Source organism: Mizuhopecten yessoensis, unplaced genomic scaffold (assembly GCF_002113885.1).
Source record: "Mizuhopecten yessoensis strain PY_sf001 unplaced genomic scaffold, ASM211388v2 scaffold29, whole genome shotgun sequence".
NCBI lineage: Eukaryota > Metazoa > Mollusca > Bivalvia > Pectinida > Pectinidae > Mizuhopecten > Mizuhopecten yessoensis.
Window position 1 is genome coordinate 1,036,111 of NW_018403342.1, and position 5,890 is coordinate 1,042,000.

Sequence of the window (5,890 nt, forward strand, 5' to 3'; positions counted from 1 at the left end):
CGCTTAAATAGGGTAAAGAAAAGGTGGCAATCTATTCCTCATCTTTGAGTTTTGTTTTTGTATTTATACATAAAAAGTTGCATTTAACACATTTTTTCATTGGATTGTGTTTTTAATTTTCCAATAGATCGAAAAATGGGATATATTTTGATAAACCCATTGCTCTTCCTCATCTGGGCAAACATTAAAGCCAAAAGTGAGGTGTTGCCAAGCAAGACGCTAGGAAATAAACAGTTGTTAGAGGGTGAAAGAAATATAAAGATCCCAAATAAGAAATATAAAGATCCCAAATATTCAAATGGGGTGCAGCGAATTTATTTTGGTCGCTTTTATGTCCCTTAGTAGAGGGCACAAAAGCAAATCCCCATTTCTGCAGGGGCTTCCCTCTGTCGCCTCTTACGATACATGTAGTTGGTAACATCAGTTGTATTCTTTTCTCTATCTCCATCATGCAGAGGTTGGTTGGTCGGTTGTATAGGGTTTGACGTCCTATGAACAGCTAAGGTCAGTTAAGGACGTGCCCCCATGTGTGTTGTATATACATGTATGTGTGTATGTGTGCTTGAGGCAGGGTATTTCAACAGTGCTACCTGACTGAAATACCATGCGGAAGGCGCTTAATTTAATACCTAATTTCACCTCTACTTCACCTCGATATTTTGTAAAGCCACATTGCATATATCCTTTAATGACATTAATCATGAACACACTTATGTCCGAATGTCCAAGGGGGTGCTTTTCGTATAGGGAATAATGTAGACGTTGCTTTATTTTCAAACATTGACTTATCGTGAAAATATTTGTTCGAACACTTGAAATGGTTTCAGGTTCAAAATTAGGAATTAACAATATATTTATTCCTTATCTCAAACATTTGCATATGTTTTGATCGCTATTTATAGGGGGGACTATTGCCATATATATGTAAAAAGAAAGCTTACCTGAAGTGATCACCTTGTCAAGAGGTACATTACTTTCGAAGGAGAGTACACCAATCACAGAGAAGATGACAAGTCCATTAAACAGTCCGTAACACACGGTCATTGCAGTGCTAATGATAGGATCTCTATGGAAACCAATTATACACAATGTACAACTTCACATCACAGTGCTGATAACAGCGTCTCTATGGAAACCAATTATATACAATGTACACATTCACGTCACAGTGCTGTTAACAGCGTCTCTATGGAAACCAATTATACACAATGTACAACTTCACGTCACAGTGCTGATAACAGCGTCTCTATGGAAACCAATTATACATAATGTACACATTCACGTCTTAGTGCTGATAACAGCGTCTCTATGGAAACCAATTATACACAATGTACCCATTCAAGTCACAGTGCTGATAACCGCGTCTCTATGGAAACCAGTTATACACAATGTACACATTCACGTCCCAGTGCTGTTAACAGCGTCTCTATGGAATCCAATTATACACAATGTACAACTTCACATGACAGTGCTGATAACAGCTTCCCTATGGAAACCAATTATACACAATGTACACATTCACGTCACAGTGCTGATAACAGCGTCTCTATGGAAACTAGTTATACACAATGTACACATTCACGTCACAGTGCTGATAACAGCGTCTCTATGGAAACCAGTTTTACACAATGTACACATTCACGTCACAGTGCTGATAACAGCGTCTCTATGGAAACCAATTATATACGATGTACACATTCACGTCACAGTGCTGATAACAGCATCTCTATGGAAACCAATTATACACAATGGCACAATACTGAAAGCTGCGTCTTCATGGAAATGAATATACAATGTACATACTTAACGTTACAATAATGTCAAAAGTGTCACTATGGAAACAAATGGTACACATATATAACCTCATACATTTATAACTACGTCTATATGAAAACTAACTTTAAACTATTACATACATCAACAAGAGATCCAAGAGGGAGCTTGGCGCCCACAATTGTATCATATTCATTAGTTTTATGTCAGCTCGATCTTTTCTCTTTTTTTCTCTTATATTTGATCGAGTCATGTAAACAATAAATGCACCTTGATGTAACTTGATTTAAACTTCATATTGCTGTGAATAAAGGACAACTAACCTTCTAAGTGAGTTTGTCAGTTCACATATTTACTGGTACAGTACTTAATGTAAAAATATAGAACAGATAATTGCAAAATGAGAAAGTTCAGTTAGGTTCTTCCTGCAGCCATCTTGATCACTCTCTAAATAGCACATGCATAACTAAGGACCAAGGGGAATTTGAGAAAGATCCCTCAAGTTCTTTCTGAGAAATAGCGATAATAAACATTTACTGTCAAAAATCAAAGATAGCCGCCTGTCGACCATTTTGTTGATACGATCAGCCTCAAAAGTACACATGCACAACTACAGACCAAGGGGAACCTGCATTACAAATTTGAGCATGATCCATTGAGAACTTTCTGAGAACTACCAAAAACAAACCACAACTGTCAAAATTCAAGATGGACATCAGTCAGCTTTTTTGTTTAATCGATCAAAAAAACATGCACAATCAGATCAAGGGGACCCTACATATCAAATATTTGAGAAAGATCCCTTAAGTACTTCAAGGGAAAAAGCGATAACAAACCTTCACTGTTGAAATCCAAGACGACCGTCTGTCGGCCAGTTTGTTTATCTGATCAGTCCCAAAAGTAAACACGTACAACCAGGAACCGAGAGGAACCTATACATAAAGTTTAAAAAGATCCCTTTGGTGCTTTCCTGTGAAATAGCGATAACAAACCTTCACTGTCAAAATCCGAGATGGCTGCCTAACGGCCATTCTGTTTATCTGATCAGTCTCAAAAAGTAAACATGCACAACGTTGGACCAAGGCGAACCTACATATCAAATTTGAGAAAAATCCCTTCGGTACTTCTTGAGAAATAGCGATAACAAGAATTGTTCAAGGACGGACGACGGACCATAGACGAAGGGCGATTTGAATAGCCCACCATCAGATAAATAAACTGGTTTTGATGCTGATAACACTGTCGCAATGTGTACTTTTATCCGATTCTAATTAATAAATATAAAAAGAGATCCAAATTCAAATTCATACATAATAAAAAAAAAAGCTGAAAGGCAGTCACTGATATTTGTAACACACTGCGACACATTTAAAAGAATAACAAGGTCTGAATGCCATCGTGCCACAGTATTTATGTAAATACTGTTTTCGTTATGCATTTCGACAGCGGTGTCCAATTGCATTGTTCATCTGCTGTTTTATCCGATAAGTATATGTCATCAAAAAGCTACAACATATTTAAATTTTCAGTATTGAATATTATTCAACCTCATCTCTATAACAGCGAATTTAATTTGATGATACTGATTAAATAACTGGATAATAAAACATCACGTCGCCCTCATTCGCTTAAATTTCCCCTATCATATTTTCCATAAATCCAAAGCCTATAGACAAACCGACAAAAGCCACCATAACCTTATTCCGAATGACGGTAACAGATGACAATAATGGCGTGTCAACCTGATAATCTCTACTATTGTGAGGTTGATGGGTTTTTTTCGGAGTAATGAAACAATTATTGCTCTTACAGTAGAGGATCACGATCCTTTGTTTTTTCATCTATTAATCATGTCCACACAGTAAGGGAAGAAAATGTCAATTGTACTGCTATGACCTAATTTCAACGACCAGGCATTATCTTAGAATTAAATACTATGATTAATAACATAATTGTAATAGTTAAATGTTGGCCCGACACTTTGATTTACACCAATTCACAATAGAGGCAACTGAAACAGAAGAAAGAACACGAACATAATCTAAAAAACTTAATAATGAGCACACTTCTTTTATGGCAGGAATATACAGACCGGTCCCGCCCGTGCATCCATAGCGTTTCCGGGCTATGACTCAAAAACCGCTCAAGATAACTTGATGAAACTTTGTATGCACATCATTACATTGGTCTAATGATGGCTTTTTGTATAAGGGAGTATTAATTTTCCGTGTTACAATAGAAACAAATACCTAGAAATGATAATTGGTTGTTTCCGGATCGTATGTCAAAATCGTGAGATAATTTTACCATATCTTCTAATAACATCAATCAGGTTGTCTAGTGGTGCTGTTTCCTATTCACCTCTGCAGGTCGGGGATCGAGAAAAAGAATACACCTTCTGTGCCATCTACTTGGGGACACAAAAGCGACCAAAATACATCTGCTGTACCAACTGAATTATTTTGGATCTTTATATTTCTTTTTACTTTTCACTACCTTTTTTCCCCTAGCACCTTGCTTGTCAGGGCGGAATGCTGTGCTGGATGCCTTTGGCATGGTTTTTCAGTGAGGTATCGCTATAAAGGCATCATATCCGCGCTACCAAAAGGAAGCAAATACACCAACATATCATGGCTCCTGCAATCACGCACACACACACACACACACGCAAGCACAACGCACATGGAGGCACGTCCTTTAATTAACATGTCTGTTTATAGGACGTTAAACAAAATAAACCAAACCAAGCAAATCTTTTCCTATAATGGCGTTTTCATTTTCGACATTTTTTACCATAGAAACAAATAGCTAGAAATGCAAAATTCCTTGTTTGCGGGGAATCTCTTAAAACATCGTGTAGGATAACTTTACAGAACAAATTTTATTTTCATCAATCTGCTGTCTAGAAGTGCCTTTTACTACAAGTGTGTTTCCTTTTTCGATGTCTTTGCTGTTACCATTGAAAGCATTCTAAAGATTGTTGCCCATATCTCAACAAAAGTACCACAGGGCGGCGCAATAAACACTTATCTCATGCCAAACAGACATACATAAAACCCTTCTGATGCAGTTTCTAAATGTTGTATATGCGAGAAGAAACTGTTTTTGTACTGTATTACTCGTTAACGTTGAGAATTATTTCTGAAATGTTGTGAAAGGAGAAAACCTACTGTACTTGACCAACTTAAGATGAAGTATTATATTAAGTTCATATTTCCTTTGACATTTATAAAAGGATATATCTTTTTAGTAGAATGTTCAAATTTTAAACACATTCGTGATGATTACTTTCGAGTCGCGGATATGAAAACTGTTTTCAGTTCCGTGGACTCGAAGGCATTATTTAACTATTTGAAAGACATCGGTCTGTTCTATAGACTCTGATGTCAGTTAACCTACCTTACCCTCTTTGACGTTACATATATCACATATTCCATATAATCTATTCATTATCTCTTTGATTATTTAACCCCTTTTTATTTTAATTATTTTCACACACAATGCTTTTAAAAATATTCATGACTATTTTATTTTATCTTATGCTACTCTCATATTAGTTTTTATAAAAAAAGAAAAATGGCCCTAAATGACCACAGTTGTCGATGGGCCGTTAAACCTTTCAGAAAGGTGTATGCTTATAAACTATGTGCAGGCTTGGCTCACCTTTAAGTTCAGCATTTGTCATTGTATGATGTAAATATTGACGACGTTTCATCAGAATCTGGTCATGTTTGACCAAGTTTTTTGCAGAAACTGTTAACCAATAAGAGCACAATCTAAACTTTGAACGATATTTAAGCAATTTATCCTGCGGAAACCAAAGTGCGTGCGGACGGATGCTCACCACACCATAATACGTCCCGTCAAAATTGTTGACGAACAAATGAAAAAACAAAAGAAAAGAAAAATCTTTTTATTTAGATTATCAAAAATAATTCAAGATAGAGATCAAATTACTGCAACAGGAAATTTTCGCCAATGTCTAAATTTTTGAGTAACGAGTTCGAAATAATCATGAAAGTCAATACTTTTACACAACATTATATATATATTGATTACTTGTGAAGGGTATAAAAAAACTCTCTTAGAAAATTGATTTTTATAGTGAAGGGTGAAA